The 25,920-nt window shown below is 39.3% G+C and overlaps 2 protein-coding genes across 3 annotated transcripts in view; one reads left to right on the forward strand and one right to left on the reverse strand.

Moving 5' to 3' along the window:
- The window catches only part of LOC128695988 (CTD small phosphatase-like protein 2-A), a 455,855-nt gene that overhangs the window by 414,671 nt on the left and 15,264 nt on the right, over positions 1 to 25,920 (reverse strand). The window lies entirely within an intron of this gene.
- Positions 1 to 25,920, forward strand: part of LOC128695941 (synaptic vesicle glycoprotein 2C) — a 298,500-nt gene that overhangs the window by 44,075 nt on the left and 228,505 nt on the right. Inside the window, exon 1 of one of the 2 annotated variants that reach the window (XM_070093075.1) lies at positions 5,493 to 5,510. The exons of the other annotated variant lie outside the window; for it this stretch is intronic. The gene's annotated coding sequence lies outside the window, so the exon portion shown is untranslated. Of the gene's footprint in view, positions 1 to 5,492; positions 5,511 to 25,920 lie in introns of those variants that run through there. 2 annotated transcript variants of the gene reach the window in all.

A 25,920-nucleotide genomic window follows, 5' to 3' on the forward strand; every position in this document is an offset into this window, starting at 1 on the left:
ATTCTCCCTAATACACAACTTTCCTTGTATGAATCTTAGTCCTGGCTTCTTCTCTGTAGATGCCTTCCTCTCCCACTACATTGTAAAATGCTCCAAACTTCAGAACACCCGTGACTTAACCTGATTCCTCATTTTTCTTCTTCTCCCTCTTCCCCTTTCCTCTTTCCTTTTTCTCTTCTGGGTTGCCTTTCTTTCTTCTGCCTTGCATTTCTGTTCCTTCATTATTTATTTTATTATTCCCCCCACCTCTGTGTTCCTGCTGCTGCTGCTGCTGCTGCTGCTGCAGCTGCAGCAGCAGCAGCAGCAGCAGCATACACAAATTTTCGCTAGCCTTATACCGAAACAATTCGTGATGATGTTCCTTTTGATTGTAAATTAACTGAAAAATGTAGTTGTTGGTTATTCATTATCTGACTTACGAGCTGTTGTCAGGAGACACTTGTCCTGTTTCCTGACGAGCCAAACACCAGCACCACCCGGGGCAGGCTGGCAGCGTGAACCTGCACTGTGAAGGCCTCACACTCCACACACTTATTGACTCTCGATACCAGATCACTAACCAGTCACATTAATATAAATCAATGCATCTAGTTCACCTCTCTCTCTCACACACACACATACGTTCCTGAAGGGAAATAAGTTCAGCTCATTGTGACTGGGTGCTTAAATTAATGGGCTAGTGAGTGGGTGGGTGGGCTGATATCTGGTGTGGGTGTGTGACGCTCGTGAGGTGAGGAGGTGGCACTGACGGTGTGGTAATGCCAGTAAGGCTTCCCAGAGGTATCACGTGGTGCTAATGTACACAAGATGTAGCGCAAAGAGAGAGAGAGAGAGAGAGAGAGAGAGAGAGAGAGAGAGAGAGAGAGAGAGAGAGAGAGAGAGAGAGAGAGAGAGAGAGAGAGAGAGAGAAAGATGGGTTTGGGGGATGCGAGAAGTCAAGGAAGGTGTAGGGAAGGATGCAGACCGGATGAGGGCAGAATGGTAGGAAGTGCAAACATTATTTAGCAAATTGTGGAGGGATCAGAGGTGGCAGGAGAAGGCGAGGGATGACAGAGACTCGACCTTGTGACAGCACTGTTGATTACAAGGAACATGGAAATGTGTGTGCTACTAGAGTCAGTTCTAGAGACGAATAAAAGACAAGAATATTAGAGGCGGAAGATTAGCTACAGACCAATGTGCTCAGAGAATGCAAGAGATGACAGAACCGAGACAAAGTGGTCAAAGTACCACACTTAGATCCACTTCGAGGACAGCGTGAAACAAGTTTTTATGCCACAAGACGGGCAGAAAGCAGCAACTTCACTCTGGCTGTACCCTTCTCCAGAACATCACTTCATCTGAAATCATATATACCCAGGATGACTCGAGTATGGAACACATTCGTACAACATAATGATGTCAACGAGATAACGTCAGTTGATCAAATGAAAATGCTGGCCCACAGATGGCTCCAACTTCATCCTGTTCCCTACTTGTATGTCTCATAACAATAAAAATGCTTTCAAATGAGCTAATGTAGGTAACAGCTCTTAGCTTGTCAATAGAGTTAGGAATCCTTAACCTGTAAATAGCTTGCCAATAAAACTAGGGATCCTTAACCTTGTCAAACCCTGTGTAAAAGAGAGAGAGAGAGAGAGAGAGAGAGAGAGAGAGAGAGAGAGAGAGAGAGAGAGAGAGAGAGAGAGAGAGAGAGGGAGAGAGATATGAAGACGGGTGGGGAAAGAATGGGAGGATGAACCAGTAAGGCTGAACATTGTGTTTAACTCAGACACATCAGACGGAAGAAATAGATTATTGGGATATTGGTGCAAAATGACTAAGATCTGATGTCTCACTTGGTGGAAGTGAATCTGAAGAACAGTACAAGAACAAGAGCGAAGTGGAAGAGTAAAACCAGACCATGAGAAATGAGACGAAGATTGATCTGAACGCTAGAAAGAGAAATAGAGAACATAACAACAGGAGAGATGGAGTAACTCCTTGAGAAATGTCGAAATAACGAGCTCAGATTTACACAAAAAGAAAAGAAAAGAGGGAACAGGAAAAACAGAAAAGCCGATGATTTACCCAAAGATGAAGAGAAGGAAGGTTTAAAAGTACCAGAGGATGGATAACTACAGAAAGCATAGGACGACAGAGACCGGAGAAGGGAACAGAATACCCAGGAATGAATATGCAGGTCGAGACATGTGGGCGTGTCTCTTACACCCACTGCCACTCTTAACCTGCAGTAAAAAGGTACCTGGACTTTAGTCGATCGTTGTGGGTCGCATTCCGAAGGATAGTCAAGTACTACAGACTACTGAGTAACTCGAATGTCTCTCAAATGACCTAATGATGTACAATCTGTGCCCAAAATACACGACAAACGAATCGTGAGAGCCGAAAGGCCAAACCTAACCCTAAATCTAACCAGGTTAAAAAGGTCAAATTAGAAGAGAAATCGATACACTGCCACTTTATAAGGAGGAAGACCTTAATGAATCAAGTAATAAGTTTTAATTAATCGCAGTCATTTCTGATTCTTTAACAACTTTCAATTTTCAATAATTCCGCTGGTTGAGATGGAAGATGAAAGACCCACACTCATCTAAAGTCAACAATAGCTTTCATTTCATCTTTATAACATATCCATTTTCTTAATACATAACGTCCTCTTCCGCATTTTCTATCACTCTTCCATCCTTTCCTTTTTTTTTTCCTCATAGAAAGCCTCTCTTGCATCATTATTACAGCCCACCTAACAGCTCTCTTCAGCAAATTCAGTGCTATGTCGACAACCCTCCACTGCATACCCTGATAGACTACCCTCCACTGCATACCCTGATAGACTACCCTCCACTGCATACCCTGATAGACTACCCTCCACTGCACACACACTGACAACTCACCTGAAGTTTTGTCTATTACTCTCCAGTCTTGTAACGTTGTAAACACTCTTGTGCACCAGCGATACTTCACTCCATTGTTGACACGTCGGAAGCCTGCCAGGCACCTTCCTTCCTCGACCTACACCAATACTACCTCTCTCTCTTTCTCTTTTTGTGGAACATTTTTCATTGTGAGTGTCGTGATGATTTGATTGTTTCCTCGGATCTTCTTGAAATGTCATATACACGGTGATAACCATGTGTGTTGACTTCCACACTTGGTCTGTATTTCTGTATTGTCCTCTCTGTGTGATAGTGTAATATTGTCCGGTCTGTGTGATAGTGTAATATTGTCCGGTCTGTGTGATAGTGTAATATTGTCCGGTCTGTGTGATAGTGTAATATTGTCCTGTCTGTGTGATAGTGTAATATTGTCCTGTCTGTGTGATAGTGTAATATTGTCCTGTCTGTGTGATAGTGTAATATTGTCCTGTCTGTGTGATAGTGTAATATTGTCCTGTCTGTGTGATAGTGTAATATTGTCCTGTCTGTGTGATAGTGTAATATTGTCCTGTCTGTGTGATAGTGTAATATTATTCTCTTTGTATGTTAGTGTACCATTGTCCTCCTTGTGTGCTAGTATTCCATTTTCCTCCTAGTGTGTTTGTGTACCATTGTAATCCTAGTGTGTTAGTGTACCATTGTCCTAATAGCGTGTCAGTGTACCATTGTCCTACTGTGTCAGTATACCATTGTCCTCCTAGTGTGTCAGTGTACCATTGTCCTCCTAATGTGTCAGTGTACCATTGTCCTAATAGTGTGTCAGTGTACCATTGTCCTCCTAATGTGTCAGTATACCATTGTCCTCCTAGTGTGTCAGTGTACCATTGTCCTCCTAATGTGTCAGTGTACCATTGTCCTAATAGTGTGTCAGTGTACCATTGTCCTACTGTGTCAGTGTACCATTGTCCTCCTAGTGTGTCAGTGTACCATTGTCCTCCTAGTGTGTCAGTGTACCATTGTCCTCCTAGTGTGTCAGTGTACCATTGTCCTCCTAGTGTGTCAGTGTACCATTGTCCTAATAGTGTGTCAGTGTAACATTGTCCTACTGTGTCAGTGTACCATTGTCCACCTAGTGTGTCAGTGTACCATTGTCCTCCTAGTGTGTCAGTGTACCATTGTCCTAATAGTGTGTCAGTGTACCATTGTCCTAATGTGTCAGTGTACCATTGTCCTCCTAGTGTGTCAGTGTACCATTGTCCTCCTAGTGTGTCAGTGTACCATTGTCCTCCTAGTGTGTCAGTGTACCATTGTCCTCCTAGTGTGTCAGTGTACCATTGTCCTCCTAGTGTGTCAGTGTACCATTGACCTAATAGCGCGTCAGTGTACTATTGTCCTCCTAATGTGTCAGTGTACCATTGTCCTAATGTGTCAGTGTACCATTGTCCTAGTGTGTCAGTGTACCATTATCCTAGTGTGTCAGTGTACCATTGTCCTAATGTGTCAGTGTACCATTGTCCTAGTGTGTCAGTGTACCATAGTCCTAGTGTGTCAGTGTACCATTGTCCTCCTAGTGTGTCAGTGTACCATTGTCCTCCTTGTGTGTCAGTGTACCATTGTCCTAATGTGTCAGTGTACCATTGTCCTAGTGTGTCAGTGTACCATTGTCCTAGTGTGTCAGTGTACCATTGTCCTCCTAGTGTGTCAGTGTACCATTGTCCTCCTAGTGTGTCAGTGTACCATTGTCCTCCTAGTGTGTCAGTGTTCCATTGTCCTGTTGAAAATGTTTACAGGTACAACACACACACACACACACACACACACACACACACACACACACACACACACACACACACACACACACACACACACACACACACACACACACACACACACACACACACACACACACACACACACACACACACACACACACACACACACACACACACACACACACACACACACTTTCGTAAACGTGCTTGCAAGCTACATTAATTGGGAGGAGGCAAACCTTTGGGGGCTATACAGCGCCTGTAGAGAGGTAATTAGGTTTGATCTGAAGAAAAGGAGGTTAGCTGCATATCCGTGAACCAAGAGCCCTTCTACGCTACCTGTAATTATAACATGTAAGTCTCTTTCTTCAAACACTTCTCAGTATTTCACCAGGATGTTTTAAAACACTTATGTAAATAATTATTCTGTCACTTTTATTATTTATAATGTAATGTTTATGATGTTGAGTGAACATGTAGTATTAAGACCAGCCATGTTTATTGTGCATGTAAGTAGGCTTATGTCTTCAACATAACCTCACATATATATATATATATATATATATATATATATATATATATATATATATATATATATATATATATATTTGTGTAAATGTATGTACTCACCTAATTGTGGTTGCAGGGGTAGAGCCATAGCTCCTGGCCCTTTGTATGTGTGTGTGAGTCACTACAGAGATACTCTTGAAGCATGTTAAGGGCCACCAATGTTGTACCTGATCCAGAAGTTTGTAATATATTGTTCTAGTTTTAGATGACCTGATAACAAGGTGTATGCTGCTGTTAACTTACTGGCTTCTCTCTCCTTCCAAGGTTTACACTACTACCATTCTCCTCCACTGTAAGTTGTCTCTTCTCTCTTCCTTTTCTCTTCTTAATTGTTGTTATTAACATTTTATATTCTTACCTTAATTACTGGAACTGTTGCATTCTTCGTGGGATTCAAGATATTGTCACACCCACTATCATATATATATATATATATATATATATATATATATATATATATATATATATATATATATATATATATATATATATATATATATATATATATATAGTTTATTAGCATTTTTAAATTTTCTCTACTGCATTAGGCCTGCATTTTTCATGCATAATTTTCAGTGTACCAAAATTAGTTTTTCTTGTTTTATTCTCCAGTGCACGTTATTTTGTTGTATATTTTATGTTTATCTTTAATGCTTTGCAAGCAACAGCTTGGGGATACAATGTGTATTGTATTATTACTACTAATAAGTTTACGACTACTACTACTGCTACTACTACTATTACTACCAACATAGGCGTATGAGGCTGTGTCTGAGGGGGCGCCATGCCCTCCCGACTAGAAAATAATTATTAAGTCGGGACTCAACACTTGGAGGGTAACAGCTGCTTTAACGGTAGATTCTTCGATAATGAAATTTTGTGTGTTTGGAATAGCTTAATTGATTTAATTTGATATATCAGTGAGGACTTGTAGTACGTGTTAGTTACTCGTACTGTAACGTTTGTGAAATATTATGCTCCATATATTGTTTGTGTCAAAGTGAGGGAACTTTTAGAAAAACAAGCATTGTTGGTTATAATTATAACCTTAATTTTTAAAGGTGTGGACCGGTAAGCCAGCGGAAGGCCTCGGTCAGATGATAAAAAGCCTCAGCTGCGAGTTATCATATGATTAAGACCTGTGTCAGGAAACACTAGTACTGTTGCCTGACAAACTATGTAAGTTTAGAAAATCATTAGTGCAAATTTCTACCCTCCAGCCACAACAGTCACACTCTTGCGTCTGTTAGAATCAAAATATGGTTAAATATGTTACTTGACTCTACCTGTTTTTTTCACCTCTGTTTAGATGAATTGACCAACATTTGTCATATATAGGAAACATTAGAGAATAGTTACGTAACTCCATGCAGTGATAAGAGAATATATACACACAGATGTGTACATCTCTGTGTATGTACATCCGGGGGTGTACATCTCTGTGTATGTACATCCGGGGGTGTACATCTCTGTGTATGTACATCCGGGGGTGTACATCTCTGTGTATGTACATCCGGGGGTGTACATCTCTGTGTATGTACATCCGGGGGTGTACATCTCTGTGTATGTACATCCGGGGGTGTACATCTCTGTGTATGTACATCCGGGGGTGTACATCTCTGTGTATGTACATCCGGGGGTGTACATCTCTGTGTATGTACATCCGGGGGTGTACATCTCTGTGTATGTACATCCAGGGGTGTACATGTTTCTGTATACTCCCAGAGATTTACATCTGTGTATATATACAGTTGACGGGAGACATTAATCCCTTTAATGAGAATTTACATTCATATCTTTTTCACTTCTCTTTTTTAGTAAATGTCTGAAGGAGGGGTGTTAATGTTGCAGTTTAAAAACTGTAGTGTAAAGCACCCTTCTGGCAAGACAGTGATGGCGTGAATGATGGTGAAAGTTTTTCTTTTTCGGGCCACCCTGCCTTGGTGGGAATCGGCCAGTGTGATAATAAAAAAAAAATAATAAATCTTTTTCACGTTAATAATCTTTTTGACGTAACAAATATTTCAGTTGACTTACTGAATGACTTAGATAAAAGTTGTTGATCTTTGAATACTTAACTTAATCTTGTGTTTCCATCTCAAGTTTGAGCCAAAATTCTCAGTCTATTCCAGTTTTATTCAAGTCTACCTTTCCATGTTGTCTCAACTAAGATTCTAGTTTTCTAGTGTCACTCAACTTTAGAAGTCGAGCCTGAAACTTGAATTGCATTTGAAATTTTGTTTAAACGATGTGAGAGATGATATAAACTTTTAGTTTATCATTTATAAGTCAATTTTCCACGGTCAGTATGAATAGTTAAAATTTATCCAAGTTTAAACAGCGATTTTAAATAGCCGGTGTAAGTGTGCCTAGTGACGGTGTTTGGGTTCCCACACCACACTGACTAACATTAACATTCTAGTCTACGCATATATTGTTTATTTCTAGCTTCACGAGTTAGCATTTTGACTCAGTGGTTGTAACCTTCCTTGACATGTTTCTTTTATCTCTCCTTCATAACTTCTGATGATTCATTCAGAGACAAATAATAACTTCACGCAGCTCACCAGATTAACTCTTTTCACTACTTATGGCATGACGAATCAGTTTAATTCTTCAGAGCTTCATAATTCATCGTCACTGCATCTACTCTGACATAATTTTACATTCTGAATGATGGACTAAATTTGCATCTACAAAAACTGAAGAGTGGGCTTGGAGTTACTTGACTACTGTGATCAATATTTTCAATAACTACTGTGAAAACTTGTTGAAGACATGTTGAAATATATATATATATATATATATATATATATATATATATATATATATATATATATATATATATATATATATATATATATATATATATATATATATATATATATATATATGCAAAACAACCACTGTGAAAGAATAGAGAAATTCCTTTAACTGTGATCTTATTGCATATATATATATATATATATATATATATATATATATATATATATATATATATATATATATATATATATATATATATATATGTCGTGCCGAATATGTAAAACTGGTCAATTAGCAAGAACTCATTTAAAATTAAGTCCTTTCTAAATTTTTCTCTTATACCTTTAAAGATATAGTTTTTTCATTATTGTTGATGTAAAAATTTATAATTTTTCACCAAAAGGAACTTAGAAAACTTTCCTAACCTTATTATAACAAGCGCAATTTATTTTAGCCTAACCCAACTAAATATATTTTAGATTTGCTTACAGTAATTTAATACTGAACAAACATAGTGAAATATATTTTTTTCGTTAGGTTCAGAATGATTTTGGCGAAATTATTGCATACACAAATTTTCACTTGTCCTATATGGCAAGATGAGCCTTGCTATTTAAGCCAAGATCGCAAGTTCTGCCTATTCGGCACGACATATATATATATATATATATATATATATATATATATATATATATATATATATATATATATATATATATATATTATATATATATATATATATATATATATATATATATATGCAAAACATCCACTGTAAAAATACCGTAGAATTCCAAGCACGATCGTGATTTCTCACATTATCACAGTTCCTTGATAATGTGAGAAATCACGAAAGCAATGGGAAGTCTACTATTTTTTCACAGTGGTTGTTCTGCACATTGTGATGTCACCTGTTTACCGTGATCTTATTATATATATATATATATATATATATATATATATATATATATATATATATATATATATATATATATATATATATATATATATATATATATATATATGTCGTGCAGAATATGTAAAACTGGTCAATTAGCAAGAACTTATTTAAAATTAAGTCATTTCTAATATTTTCTCTTATACGTTTAAAGATATATATTTTTTCATTAATGTTTATGTAAAAATTTATAATTTTGCACCAAAAGGAAACTTAGAAAACTTACCTAACCTTATTAAAAGAAGCTCAATTTATTTTAGCCTAACCGAAATAAATATATTTTAGATTGGTTTACAATAATTTAGTATTAAACAAACACATTGAAATATATTTTTTTTCGTTAGGTTCAGAATGATTTTGGCGAAATTATTGCATACACAGATTTTCACTTGTTGTTACAAAAAACGCGATTCTAAAAGCTTAGAGATCTCCAGTGAATACTAGAAAGGACTGCCCTTCTAGCATCCAGCCTGTTACTGGGTTTTCGTAACAAATAGTCAGTATCCTTGTCCAATTATTCATTAGAATTCAATAAGTATTATTAGTGCTTCAGGATTACAACTGGTAGGCTACTAACTAGAGAAATTAAAATTTAGTAAATTTATTAAGTTGTCTAGGAGTATATCAAATTAAATTAAAATAATCACAGTAATCAAAATAATATTAATCACTTTTCTCGTATACAGTATTATTGTGCTGAAAGCACATATCACATTTATAATTATTAAGTACCGTCTGGTACATTAACATTTAATAAGATATTACAAATATGTACAAGCAAGTTTGTGTGTATGTGTGTAAGTGCTCTATGTAGATCGCTATGTCTCACGACTCGACTAGACTTAAACAAGTGACTGACAAAGTCCTCTCATAAACTAAGTTCTTGACTGACTGACAACTTCTCTCATAGCGAACAGAAGAAAAGGTATACCCTCATCCCAGTCTCTAGAAAAATGTTCACAATAAGCTCTCATCATGGACTTCAATGTTTGATGAAATCTCTCTAGAGCACCTTGTGACTGTGGATGATAGCTGGTTGAAAGTACAGACTTTATTCCTAGGTGGCATAATGCTTCTCGAAAGATCTTAGAAGTGAAATTAGATCCCTGATCTGATTGTATCTCTCGTGGCAATCCAACCTGGGAGAAAATTTTTATCAGCGCTCTCACAATAGCACGAGCATTAATTTTTCTTAAAGGAATAGCTTCGGGATAGCGTGTTGCAGTGTCCATAATAGTAAATAAGTATTGGTTTCCTAGTTTGGTTCTAGGCAAAGGACCAACACAATCAATAATAAGACGTGAGAATGGCTCACCATCCACGGTGATAGGAATGAGAGGCGCAGGTGGAGGTGTGTGCGCTGGCTTGCCTGTCACTTGACACACGTGGCAACGTTGCACATGATCAGCTACTGTTTCCTTCATCTTTGGCCAAGTAAAATGTTTTGCCAGTTTACCGAGTGTCTTCTTGACACCCAAATGTCCTCCTATGGGACTATTGTGAGCAAAATCAATGGCTTGTTCACGAAATGTAACTGGTAACACTACGAGATGCTTGACTGTGGTGGAAACACTATCAGCTGACAACTTACATGTATTTTTCTCCATCAGTACACCGCTACTATAATAGTAACAATTATCAAGATCCTTTTCTTCACTCTCAGTAACTGCTATATCTCTCAGTCTTTCCAGTGACTGATCAACAAACTGATCCTTGATTAAATCATCATGAGTTAGAAATTTAACGTCAGTAGTGTCCTGACTAAGTCGCTGACAGGGGGGAGTCAATGTTAATGACTCTGGGCGCAGAGCGTCACTGAACAACATATTCAAGCCCAAATCATTGTCATCCACTAACTCAACAGGAGACAAGGAAGGTTGTTGTATCTTTGACATAGCTCTAGTAATTGCGCTGAGAGGAAATAAAATAGGCTTCTCTCTACAAGCTTCAATGGCATAATTATCATCAGTGTTATTATCAATCACAAGTGGTTCTTTACATATACCAGCTTGAAGGATATCGTTCCCTATCAACAAGTCCACTGACCTGATGGGAAATACACCACTGGATATACCCACTGAAATATAACCAGTATAATAGCTTGTCTCAATGTAAACTTTGTGCAGAGGTACTTTTATAACAGCCCCTCCATAGGCTTCTAACAATACATCTATCTTGCAATAGGTATCATCAGTTATGGGCAGTACATCTTCTCTTAATAACGTGAGATAACTGCCAGTGTCTCTGAAAGTAATTATCTCAGATGTGATTTGTCAAATCCTACTTTACCTCTCGATAAGTAAGGACTCATAGCTGAATGAATCTTTTTGTCAGATGCACTTTCTGACGCTAGTCATCTGTTCTGAGTAATATTATCTAAAACAGTAGGATCAGAGGTATTATTAGGATTTTGGTGCCTTTGTTGCTCGGAAGAGGATACGACTTGAGTGGGGGCGCCAGCCGCATGACTGCTCTCGTATCTCTTTCTAACTTATAGCAATACTGTCTAGCACGTCCTTTTCAGTTACAATAGGTACATTTAACTTTCTTCTTCTCGTTATCAGATTTCTGTCTAGCCACAGAGACAGATTCAGAATTGTGAGTTTTCCTGGTAAAGGTACGAGAAGTTACAGTAGCAGGTACATCAGGCCGGCAATGAGCCGCTGATTTAGGTTGCCAACTTCTAGGACAACTTTTAGTTACCTTGTTTCTGTGTGTTTTAGTACGTACAAGTTTTTGAGAAATCTCGTAATTGTCTGCTAATGCTGCAGTTTCCAGAATATCCAAGGTAGTATGATCGATCAGATATTCTTGTATGTCAGCAGACATACAGTTGTTAAACTCTTCGTGTAGTAACAACTGAACAAGGCTGTCATAGTTGTTACACTTGGCAGACCTACACCACCTCTCAAATGCAACTTTTTTCTCACGAGCAAACTCTACACAAGTTTGATCTTGTCGTCGTTGTAACGTACGAAATGCGCTTTGATAACTTACAGGTAACAAGTTATACATCTCTAGAATAGTTTGCTTGACAGCATCATAACTAATGTACTTTGCAAATGGTAAAGCAGCAGTGTGCAACAAGGTAGCCCAGTGCTTACGTGGCCAGTTCATAGCACGTGCCTGGTTCTCAAACACATCAAGATAGGTGTCTAAGTCACTCTCAAAAAACTTAGGAACCATGGATGCAGCTTTCTGCACATTAAATGTGTCCTGTGATCTATCAGTCTGTTGTCTTCCCAGACGAACATTTTCTCTCTGGAAATCTTCTTCATTTAATTTCCTCTGTGCCTCTATTTGTGCAGTCTGCAACATTATGAGGCTTTCAAACCTCTCAAACTGTTCCTGAGAGATAGGACCAGTGGGTAATGGAGGAGTAGGGAAATTAACATGTCTTTCTGGACGGTCCTCAGGTCGGGCACCTCGTCCAACTGTCCCTAGAGAGTCTAGATCTGGTCTAGGATAAGTAGATACAGGTGTAGCATACACTGTACTAGCAAGAGGCTGAGTCATACTACCAGCTAGGAGGGAAGGCATGAGCGAGAACTGAGCTACACTAGGCTCAGACACTTCTTCCATAGTTGCTCTCTCTTCTACGTCATCAAATAGAGTCATACTTCCTAATTGTGACACTAGGCTTTCTGAATCTGAATCATAATCAGACATCTCTGTATGAGCAGGAAACAATATATCTTTAATTAACGCTCTGACAGTTTCTGCGGTGTAATTCCTGTTATAGGTCACACCGAGATATTTGGCTACTTGCCAACACATCTGAAGTTTTAATGTACCTAACTCAGACAAAGTCAGAGTATCAATTAACTGTTTCACTTTGGCATACATCACGAAAATAAGTGTACTACGAGAGAGTGATTATGGGAAACTATAATTGTAATAGGAATTTTAGTGTTGGTTGTCTTAGAGCTAGAACTCATAAACAGTATTTCCATCTCCTTGGATCAAGAGACTCAGTCAAGTACATACATTCACCTAGTATGTTGTACAAGACAAAACTCAAAGTCTTCAGATTAGGAAAGTACTCAAAGTGTTTGAATAACTATGGTCAAACAGGACAATTTATCCAACACCTTGTATCAAGAGCTTCCCAGACAGGCCCCCATTTGTTACAAAAAATGCGATTCTAAAAGCTTAGAGATCTCCAGTGAATACTAGAAAGGACTGCCTTTCTAGCATCCAGCCTGTTACTGGGTTTTCGTAACAAATAGTCAGTATCCTTGTCCAATTATCCATTAGAATTCAATAAGTATTATTAGTGCTTCAGGATTACAACTGGTAGGCTACTAACTAGAGAAATTAAAATTTAATAAATTTATTAAGTTGTCTAGGCGTATATCAAATTAAATTAAAATAATCACAGTAATCAAAATAATATTAATCACTTCTCTCGTGTACAGTATTATTGTGCTGAAAGCACATATCACATTTATAATTATTAAGTATCGTCTGGTACATTAACATTTAATAAGATATTACAAATATGTACAAGCAAGTTTGTGTGTATGTGTGTAAGTGCTCTAAGTAGTTCGCTATGTCTCACAACTCGACTAGACTTAAACAAGTGACTGACAAAGTCCTCTCATAAACTAAGTTCTTGACTGACTGGCAATCAGAACAGTCTGCTTGAACAATAAAAAGAATGCTAAGCCCAATAGCAATATAACAAGCAACTGCGACACAATCAGGATCAAGGAGATAATATAACGACACTACGTAGGGACCATCAGCAGATCCTCCACAAGAGTCACCAAGCTCCCATAATACTGAATCTAAGTTCAGCATAAGAAAATCACCGACTGTGATAGTACACAGATACCAATACAAATTAGGTCAGAAGCTACAGCTCAGGACCTGAGTTGCTCAGAGTGTCTAAGAGACACACAACCTCAGTACAACGTCGAAAATCACTAAGTCTATACAATGTTCTGTGAACAGAGTCTCCAGAACTAACAACAATAATAAGACAGAGACGATCTTCCAACAAGGGCCAATAAGGAAGAGCTAGGCACTTGTCAGGAATACGTCCAACCACCAAGAGAGTCTAGACCAGACTGAATACTTCAGGTGAGGTGAGAACACCCCCCCCTCTATCACATGATAGCTCCGTGGACAGTTGCTGCCCAGCAACAGAAGCCGGCAGAGTAACGAGCAAAGAGCGATAATTACAGTAGTTAGACAATCAAGACTTGAACTATGTGCACATAATAATATGTTACATCCTACCTAACAAAAGTAACTAAGACAAATAATAATATAAAGTCATATATTTACAATTTAGCTATTATCGCAAATATAAACAATATAAAATTATATGAAAAGATAATATACATTATATATATATATATATATATATATATATATATATATATATATATATATATATATATATATATATATATTTATTTTTTATTATCACACTGGCCAATTCCCACCAAGGCAGGGTGGCCCGAAAAAGAAAAACTTTCATCATCATTCACTCCATCACTGTCTTGCCAGAAGGGTGCTTTACACTACAGTTTTTAAACTGCAACATTAACACCCCTCCTTCAGAGTGCAGGCACTGTACTTCCCATCTCCAGGACTCAAGTCCGGCCTGCCGGTTTCCCTGAATCCCTTCATAAATGTTACTTTGCTCACACTCCAACAGCACGTCAAGTATTAAAAACCATTTGTCTCCATTCACTCCTATCAAACACGCTCACGCATGCCTGCTGGAAGTCCAAGCCCCTCGCACACAAAACCTCCTTTACCCCCTCCCTCCAACCCTTCCTAGGCCGACCCCTACCCCGCCTTCCTTCCACTACAGACTGATACACTCTTGAAGTCATTCTGTTTCGCTCCATTCTCTCTACATGTCCGAACCACCTCAACAACCCTTCCTCAGCCCTCTGGACAACAGTTTTGGTAATCCCGCACCTCCTCCTAACTTCCAAACTACGAATTCTCTGCATTATATTCACACCACACATTGCCCTCAGACATGACATCTCCACTGCCTCCAGCCTTCTCCTCGCTGCAACATTCATCACCCACGCTTCACACCCATATAAGAGCGTTGGTAAAACTATACTCTCATACATTCCCCTCTTTGCCTCTAAGGACAAAGTTCTTTGTCTCCACAGACTCCTAAGTGCACCACTCACTCTTTTTCCCTCATCAATTCTATGATTCACCTCATCTTTCATAGACCCATCCGCTGACACGTCCACTCCCAAATATCTGAATACGTTCACCTCCTCCATACTCTCTCCCTCCAATCTGATATTCAATCTTTCATCACCTAATCTTTTTGTTATCCTCATAACCTTACTCTTTCCTGTATTCACCTTTAATTTTCTTCTTTTGCACACCCTACCAAATTCATCCACCAATCTCTGCAGCTTCTCTTCAGAATCTCCCAAAAGCACAGTGTCATCAGCAAAGAGCAGCTGTGACAACTCCCACTTTGTGTGTGATTCTTTATCTTTTAACTCCACGCCTCTTGCCAAGACCCTCGCATTTACTTCTCTTACAACCCCATCTATAAATATATTAAACAACCACGGTGACATCACACATCCTTGTCTAAGGCCTACTTTTACTGGGAAAAAATTTCCCTCTTTCCTACATACTCTAACTTGAGCCTCACTATCCTCGTAAAAACTCTTCACTGCTTTCAGTAACCTACCTCCTACACCATACACTTGCAACATCTGCCACATTGCCCCCCTATCCACCCTGTCATACGCCTTTTCCAAATCCATAAATGCCACAAAGACCTCTTTAGCCTTATCTAAATACTGTTCACTTATATGTTTCACTGTAAACACCTGGTCCACACACCCCCTACCTTTCCTAAAGCCTCCTTGTTCATCTGCTATCCTATTCTCAGTCTTACTCTTAATTCTTTCAATTATAACTCTACCATACACTTTACCAGGTACACTCAACAGACTTATCCCCCTATAATTTTTGCACTCTCTTTTATCCCCTTTGCCTTTATACAAAGGAACTATGCATGCTCTCTGCCAATCACTAGGTACCTTACCCTCTTCCATACATTTATTAAATAATTGCACCAACCACTCCAAAACTATATCCCCACCTGCTTTTAACATTTCTATCTTTATCCCATCAATCCCGGCTGCCTTACCCCCTTTCATTTTACCTACTGCCTCACGAACTTCCCCCACAGTCACAACTGGCTCTTCCTCACTCCTACAAGATGTTATTCCTCCTTGCCCTATACACGAAATCACAGCTTCCCTATCTTCATCAACATTTAACAATTCCTCAAAATATTCCCTCCATCTTCCCAATACCTCTAACTCTCCATTTAATAACTCTCCTCTCCTATTTTTAACTGACAAATCCATTTGTTCTCTAGGCTTTCTTAACTTGTTAATCTCACTCCAAAACTTTTTCTTATTTTCAACAAAATTTGTTGATAACATCTCACCCACTCTCTTATTTGCTCTCTTTTTACATTGCTTCACCACTCTCTTAACCTCTCTCTTTTTCTCCATATACTCTTCCCTCCTTGCATCACTTCTACTTTGTAAAAACTTCTCATATGCTAACTTTTTCTCCCTTACTACTCTCTTTACATCATCATTCCACCAATCGCTCCTCTTCCCTCCTGCACCCACTTTCCTGTAACCACAAACTTCTGCTGAACACTCTAACACTACATTTTTAAACCTACCCCATACCTCTTCGACCCCATTGCCTATGCTCTCATTAGCCCATCTATCCTCCAATAGCTGTTTATATATTACCCTAACTGCCTCCTCTTTTAGTTTATAAACCTTCACCTCTCTCTTCCCTGATGCTTCTATTCTCCTTGTATCCCATCTACCTTTTACTCTCAGTGTAGCTACAACTAGAAAGTGATCTGATATATCTGTGGCCCCTCTATAAACATGTACATCCTGAAGTCTACTCAACAGTCTTTTATCTACCAATACATAATCCAACAAACTACTGTCATTTCGCCCTACATCATATCGTGTATACTTATTTATCCTCTTTTTCTTAAAATATGTATTACCTATAACTAAACCCCTTTCTATACAAAGTTCAATCAAAGGGCTCCCATTATCATTTACACCTGGCACCCCAAACTTACCTACCACACCCTCTCTAAAAGTTTCTCCTACTTTAGCATTCAGGTCCCCTACCACAATTACTCTCTCACTTGGTTCAAAGGCTCCTATACATTCACTTAACATCTCCCAAAATCTCTCTCTCTCCTCTGCATTCCTCTCTTCTCCAGGTGCATACACGCTTATTATGACCCACTTCTCGCATCCAACCTTTACTTTAATCCACATAATTCTTGAATTTACACATTCATATTCTCTTTTCTCCTTCCATAACTGATCATTTAACATTACTGCTACCCCTTCCTTTGCTCTAACTCTCTCAGATACTCCAGATTTAATCCCATTTATTTCCCCCCACTGAAACTCTCCTACCCCCTTCAGCTTTGTTTCGCTTAGAGCCAGGACATCCAACTTCTTTTCATTCATAACATCAGCAATCATCTGTTTCTTGTCATCCGCACTACATCCACGCACATTTAAGCATCCCAGTTTTATAAAGTTTTTCTTCTTCTCTTTTTTAGTAAATGTCTACAGGAGAAGGGGTTACTAGCCCATTGCTCCCGGCATTTTAGTCGCCTCATACGACACGCATGGCTTACGGAGGAAAGATTCTTTTCCACTTCCCCATGGACAATAGAAGAAATAAAAAAGAACAAGAGCTATTTAGAAAAAGGAGAAAAACCTAGATGTATATATATATATATATATATATATATATATATATATATATATATATATATATATATATATATATCATATACATTGTAACCCATTCAAGGGTTGCAACACTTGTCCTATATGGCAAGATGAGCGTTGCTATTTAAGCCAAGATCGCAAGTTCTGCCTATTCGGCACGACATATATATATATATATATATATATATATATATATATATATATATATATATATATATATATATATATATATATATATATATATATATATATATTCAAAACAACCACTGTGAAAGAAACGCAAAATTTTATAATAATTTCAATATATTCAGCTTGAGGCATGTTATCCAAGCTTGGATACCTGTTCATCAAGTGGGCAACAGGTACAACGTCACTTTTTGACGAGCTCCACGCTTACAAATTCTATTTACTGTTGAATGACAAAAGTGATGAGTGTCTTGTATATTCCTAGCTGTATGCTTGTTTGCTCTAAGCATGTTTCATAACCGGTGCTTTATGTGGTCACACACCTCCTTGCTCCACTCCCTTGCGTGTACTTCATGCAAATATTATTGATTCAGTTATAACGCTAAATATATCGTCAATGTTTTGGAAAGTTATATCCTGGGTAAAATACCCCGGTGTCGGAACACTCCAGAACTGCTGCAAGTATTGAAGTGTTTATTGCAAGGTAGTCGTATATCACCGTGCATTTAAAGATAATAAATTAACTTTAAGGAAAGCTGAAATCTATTTCAGTTATACATGACTTACATAACCCTGTCTCAGCCATACGTAGCATGGCTTACACAAATATGATTTCCTGACGAGTGAAAATAAAGCTTCGTTAATAGTGAGGCTCCTTTGCATCATCCTGTCCACCAGTTGTTTAACACCCTCAGTGTCGCGGTCTTTATCAAAATAATATTATTCTGAGAGGGATATATCCAGACTGAAAGTTTGTTAACATAGGAACAGTGTAGTAGTCCTGATCAATGCTTCATGTATGGAATGTATACAACACTGCTGTAGCTTTCTTTTATATCTTTATAATGTATGATGCACTGTGTTTATTCAAGCACCTTATATTAATCGTACTTTTATCCACATTTTTTTTTCATTTTAATTCATCTGAACATGTGTTTATTATATGAAAACGCTCAGGTTTTCATATTTTTACTTTTCACTGGATGTATATGTATACATGCAATGTGCACTTGACTGTTACACTTTATAAACAGATTTAAATGTTATGATATGCATTATGTTAGCAAGTAAGTAGGCTACTGAGTGGTCGGTCGTCACTTGTTTCCCTCTAGGCCTCGCACCAAGAACTCTAACTAACCTAGCCACCACTTAGAGGGTCCTAAGCCCAATTTAAGCCACCTCTAAAACACTCAGTATGTACTCAGTCCTATGAGAAACAAATGACGACAGTAGCGCACCGTCCAGTGCTCAGACGACTCACGTAAGTGTCTCTCCGGAGGACCTCTAAGAAGGTGTTTCGTTGCAGAAGGATTCCCGGCTGCAAGTTGACGTGTTAAACTAAGTGCTGAGCAAGTGCGCCTGGCTAGTAGTTGAGCTAGTAGTTACCCAGTTCCCGTACTCTTGCTACCTACACAACCTTTATCCCCGGACCTTACTATCCCAGCCCCTTACCCCCAGACACAAGGTAAGGTTCGCATCTTGTTTGTTGGTAGACATGAAGTGTTTCTGATCAAGTCACTATTTGCAGAACTAGTTCTGCAACTAGTCTCTTTATCTTTTTTTTTATTGTTTAGTGGCTGCATGCACTCAGTAGTTACTATCTTTACGAGTGTTACCATTGACTGTTTTTATAATGATTGTTTACATTTGGCTATTGATACTGGCTGTTTGGTATATGAAATTATATGCATCGTGTTAGCTGGTGTATGCTACCTCTTTCATTTACAGGTTGTATAATAAAGATAGATGTATAACAGCACTCAGCAAGCGAGTGGTCCGTAATTCATTATTTGGATACAGCATCATTACACACATGTGCAACACCTGAGTGTCTATACAGCCATGCATCGCTGAACGACGGGGACTTTCTGAGAAATACGTCGTTAGGCGATTTCGTCGTTGTGAGAACGTCATAGAGTGTACTTACTCAGGTCTAGATGGTATAGCCTACTACACACCTAGGCTATGTGTTTTTTTTCCATCACAGATTTGCTTGCAAGTAGTTAATGCACTATGAACATTCTTCTATTAATAAAAACCTTTCGGTGTTGGAGTCCGTTGTTTATATACTTTTTAAAGAGCTTGTTGAGGTCTGATAAACCCTTAACTGTGATTTTTTTTTTTTTTTATATAAGTGGAAAGACTACACTCTAGAATAACGATAAAATGTACAGTATAGTAAATACATAAACCACTAACATAGCTGTTTATTATCATAATCAAATTTTATGTACTATACATAATTATATGTGCTATATTTTTATACGACTGGCAGCGCAGAAGGTTTGTTTACACCACCGTCGTATATGTGGTGCTTCGTTGAACGAAATGTCGCTGTGCGACACATTACTGTATTTGAAGGCGTATCGCAAACCAGGTGTTGCACATGTCTCTAATTCCTCACCATATCGGCATTGTATGATATTTTTATAATGATAATTGTTTGGATGATCTAAAAGTGGATCATTCAGCTCATAACCAAAAGGATCAGCGTTCGATGCTTTGTGAGAGAAGAGGTATTATGGGTAGGTGACCTTACACCTGCTGCCCCTGGTCACTTAGCAGTAAGTAGGTTCCTGTATGTTAGGCGATTGTTGTGGGTAGCATCCTGGGGAAAAGAAGATTTAAGGACCAACGTGGAAATATGACAGACAGTTAAGTTTTGCATAAATAATACACTAACCTTATTGGGATATCCTGGGTAGTTAGCTCTCCGGGTTAATAATCCCAATAAAATTCTTTTTATTTTTTTTAACTGGAAGAAGCGCTAAAGATCCCACCGGAATTAAGCCAGGTTGCCTGACTTGCTGGTGTCGTCCTTGGTTAGTAACCCAGGAAAAGAAAACGCTGACGGTGAGAAAGAAAACGCACAAGTTTTATGGCTTACCAGCTAGTGTTGAAGTTAACATTAGTGTACAGTGTTAATAATATTAATAGCAACAGTAACAACATTAGTAAGATTAATAAATATTTTAAGTGCTTCTCTCTCTCTCTCTCGCTCTCTCTCTCTCTCTCTCTCTCTCTCTCTCTCTCTCTCTCTCTCTCTCTCTCTCTCTCTCTCTCTCTCTCTCTCTCTCTCTCTCTCTCTCTCTCTCTCTTAGATTTAGGGTTCCTACCTTTATTTACAGGCTAAGAGCTATTACCTACATCAGCTCATTTGAAAGCCATTTTATTGTTGTGAGACACAAGTAGGGAACAGAATGAAGTTGGAGCCATCTGTGACCCAGCGATTTCATTTGGTCAACTGCCCTTCTGACACAATACCATTCACTTATATATCCATACCTCACCTATGGTATCTGTGCTTGGGGTTCAACTGCAGCAACACACCTAAAGCCAATAATAACCCAACAAAAAGCCGCAGTAAGAATAATCACTAAATCCCATTCCTGGCAACACCCCCCCCCCACTCTTCATAGATCTAAACTTACTCCCTGTTCAGTACATCCACACTTACTACTGTGCAATCTATATCTACAGGACCTTAAATTCCAATATTAACCTTGACCTAAAACGCTTTCTTGATAGTTGTGACAGGATCCACAGGCATAACACCAGACACAAACATCTCTGTGACATTCCCCGTGTTCGACTAAACCTTTACAAAAATTCAATGTATTTCAAAGGACCTAAAATCTGGAACACCCTACCTGAAAACTCGAGAACTGCAGGCACATTCATCACTTTCAAAACTATAGTTAAAAAACATCTTATCTCCCTGATACACCCCGACAACTAACTACATGATAACCACCTGGTGGTTCACAATTACACTCACTCACCCACTGGCTATAAACCCAGAAATACTAATCTTAATCTTAAAATAATAAATCCTAACTAGTCATAAGTTTGCCTATGATACTCCAGTCTAGACACTTTGTATTGTGCCAAAACAAAAGCATTCACATTGCTAAACTCACAAATTATGATGTAGCCTTAATACCATAATCTGTAAGGATTTAATGTTAAGAATTAATCTAAGTCTGCCCGAAATGCCTAGCCATGCTAGGTGTCCTAGTGGCCCCCTCTGTAATTAGTATTTTATAACATGTAAACCACACAATACCCAAAACCTGTAAGCCCCACATTGTAACCCTTATAGAGAATAAACTTGAATTGAATTGAATGTCATTATGCTGTACGAAGATGTTCCAGACTCGGGTCAATCTGGGAATAAATGATCTCAGATGAAGTGATGTTCTGGAGAATGGTACAGCCAGAGTGAAGTTGCGGTTTGCTGCCCGTCTTGCTGTGTAGCTCGGAGTGAAGCCAAGTGTGGTACCTTGACAATACTGGCATTGTACATAAGAGTAAGGCCACCCACATCTCTCCGGTGTTAAAATCTCTGCTGAAATGACAGATCTATCCAGGCTGAGTCCAGACGACAGATGAGTCATCTTGCTCAGCTGTCTATTCTGTCAAGATGTCGCAGATGAAATAGGGGGGGGAGCAGGCAGTCCAAAAAAGTGCAGCATACTCAAGGTGTGAGCGTACTTTTGCCTCGTTCAGAGCAGATGCAAGATACGTCCAAGTGCTGTAAGTTTCCTGGCTGTTTTATTTGTAAGGTTTACAACGTGGTTCTTCATAGTTTACAGTCAAATTTCACAGCTTCATCCCAGGGCACCAGTACTCTCCCATTCATTCTCACCACTGCTCCAGCATACCATCACGGTGCTCAGAGTCCATCATCATATGTGTTTTCTCAGGAGCAAATAATAATAATAATAATAATAATAATAATAATAATATCTTTATTTACTACAAGTACGTGTACAAGGTGTACAGGCCTAGGTGACATCAATGACATACTACTATACAGAAAGCCGCTTGTTATGCAGAGCATTTCGGGCAAATTAGGTCAGTTATGTCCCAGGATGCGACCCACAGACTATCTCCCAGGTACCCATTTTACTGATGGATGAACATAGACAATCGGTGTAAAGAAACACGCCCAGTGTTTCCTTCCTCGCTTGAAATCGAACCCAGGCACTCGCCATGTGAAGCTAGAGCTTTAGCCACCAGGCCACGGGGCATCGTTTTTCCCAGGCTGATATAGCTATAAGCTGGTGATTGATGTAACTTAGAGCAGTTGACATTTCCTCTCTTGGGTAAATAAATATCAGAGTACAGTCGTTTGCATATGCATGGGATTCTGGGATGAGTTGAAGGTCATTGAAGTAGACATTCCATAACAATGGCCCAAACACACTTCCTTGTGGAACACTTGCACCGGTAGTGTGTCTTTTTGACTCTGCCACGTTGAGAACTACGATCTGCTTTGAAGGTATTTACTAAGGAGGCATAGTGCAAAACCAGCGACTCCTAGTGCTTGCAGTTTTGCCAAGTCCTTGGTGGCATACTCGGCGGAAAGCACCAGCAATGTCCAGTGCTACTACACAGCTGAACTTAGATTCACCCAATGACTGGTGCCACATAATGGAGAGGTTTAACAGCAGATCAGCAGCAGAGAGACCTTTTCTGAAGCCATACAAAGAAGCGAGTGGTAGCTGTGATATTATTATCGCAGGAATCTTGCCAGTGATTGACATGAGTGACACTGGTCTGTAGTTGCAGATTTCCGCTCTGCTCTTTTCTCTTTCCACAGAGAAGATCATTTACACTGCTAGGTAGTGCTGATAGATGCGAGTTAAAAGTGATGCTAGCTAGTCTTCACATCTACTCAGTAATCTTTGGCCCACAGACTTTTCATGGTCCAGCGATGCCTTATTGTCACCTCTGACAATTTTGACACAGTTCTTGCCTCTAGCAAAGGAGGTTCCCTTACTGGATCAGGAACTTGCATCTTGGCAGCAAAGAGATCAGCTTTCTCCTGATTGCTAGTAGAGATGGTCCCATCCTGTGAATAACCAGGTTTTGGAGCCCATTCTACTTGATGCCGGCTTTCTTTTTTGTGACAGCCTCCCATCTAGAGATGGCCTGTGCAGATTCCTGTTGTAGATAGCGGGATGCCTCTTATACTTTCTCCAAGCCTTGTAGTATTTAGCCGAACCAAAGTTGATCTGAAGGCTTTGTCACATACTGCCGGTGAGGGATGTTTTCTTGTTGGAGATTAAGGATGTCTTCAGTGAAGGCATTCACTTGGTTATCAACGACACCTTGGAGAAGAGCATTCCAATCAGAGGTGACGAGCTCAGAGCAACGGGGCTGGGCAGTTTCCTCTATCCCACAGCCAGGTTGTGCGTGTACATTCTTCACCTCGTTCGTTGGAATTTTCAGTGTCGTAGAGACAGCCTTATGGTCAGATGATCCAACATAGCCAAGATCACTTTCTATTGGCTCAGGAGATAAGATTTCGTTCGGATTTTTAACCCCGGAGGGTTAGCCACCCAGGATAATCCAAGAAAGTCAGTGCGTCATCGAGGACAGAGATGTGAACAGGGAAGCCAACAAATCTTCTCATGTCAAACACTACAAGAAGTTCGTCAAAATCCTTCTAGATAAGATGTTGGTTGAGGTCACCTACAATTATAATATGTTGTCATTTATGTTAAAGCAGAAGGAAGTCCACATTTTTTCATCAGAAAGTTGATGGGGTCTGCATATTGCCACTGAGGTCTGTACATGGTACATGCTAGTACAGTGGTACTAGTATTTATGCATAGCTTGAAGAACATCGTTTCCAGGTGATTCGAGATGACAGCATCAATGGGCTGGGCATGTACAATTTTAGAAAAGCGCACAGCATCACCTCCTCCTTGACCTTCCCTCTTTCTTCTCATCCATGAGGCGTAGCAAGCATTATTAGCAAAATTTTTCAGAGTCCTGTCATCCAAAAATATTTCAACGGCGATCATGCCGGGACCTGGACTGTTCACGAAACTGTGCGTGAGTTCACCAACATTGGTAATGAAGACTCCAATGTTGGCTGACAGGGTGTTGATAGACTGGCTTCTGATGACAGTGTTTCGCTTGAGTTGACGGGTATGTAAGTTGCTGCCCCTGTGACAGGTAGGACACCCGGCAGCCTCTGGAATTTTGCTCTGTGGTCTTGTATGACTCACAAAAACCACTTAGTGATCCGAGATAGAAGTAGCTGGGTGAGTGACGTGTGTATTAACAAGTTCTAAGATTCATACACGATCACCAGTTCTATAGAATTGGTGATCTTGTCTGTCATGTTCCTTATTGTTACGACAGTGATCCTCTTGTGTAGCTCTGTCTGTGTAACTCTGTGTACCTCTGTCTGTGTAGCTCTGTGTGGCTCTGCCTGTGTAGCTGCCCGTGTAGCTCTGTCTGTGTAGCTCTGTCTGTGTAGCTCTGTCTGTGTAACTGTCTGGGTAGCTCTGTCTGTGTAACTGTCTGTGTAGCTCTGTGTAGCTTTGTCTGTGTAGCTCTGTCTGTGCAGCTCTGTCTGTGTAGCTCTGTGTAACTCTGTATAACTCTGTGTAGCTCTGTGTAACTGTCTGTGTAGCTCTGTCTGTATCTCTGTGTAACTCTGTGTAGCTCTGTCTGTGTAGCTCTATGTATCTCTGTCTGTAGCTCTGTGTAACTGTCTGTGTAGCTCTATCTAGCTCTGTGTAACTCTGTGTAGCTCTGTGTAGCTCTATGTACCTCTGTCTGTGTAGCTCTGTGTAACTGTCTGTGTAGCTCTGTCTGTATAGTCCTGTCTGTGTAGCTCTGTCTCTGTAGCTCTGTCTGTAGCTCTGTGTAACTGTGTAGCTCTGTGTAACTGTCTGTGTAACTGTCTGTGTAACTGTCTGTGTAGCTCTGCCTGTGTAGCTCTGCCTGTGTAGCTCTGTCTGTGTAGCTCTGTGTAGCTCTGTCTGTGTAGCTCTGCCTGTGTAGCTCTGTCTGTGTAGCTCTGCCTGTGTAGCTCTGCCTGTGTAGCTCTCTCTGTGTAGCTCTACCTGTGTTGCTCTGTCTGTGTAGCTCTGTCTGTGTAGTTCTGCCTGTGTAGCTCTGTGTAGCTCTGTCTATGTAGCTCTGTCTGTGTAGTTCTGCCTGTGTAGCTCTGTCTGTGTTGCTCTGCC

This window comes from Cherax quadricarinatus, chromosome 41 (assembly GCF_038502225.1).
Source record: "Cherax quadricarinatus isolate ZL_2023a chromosome 41, ASM3850222v1, whole genome shotgun sequence".
Classification (NCBI taxonomy): domain Eukaryota; kingdom Metazoa; phylum Arthropoda; class Malacostraca; order Decapoda; family Parastacidae; genus Cherax; species Cherax quadricarinatus.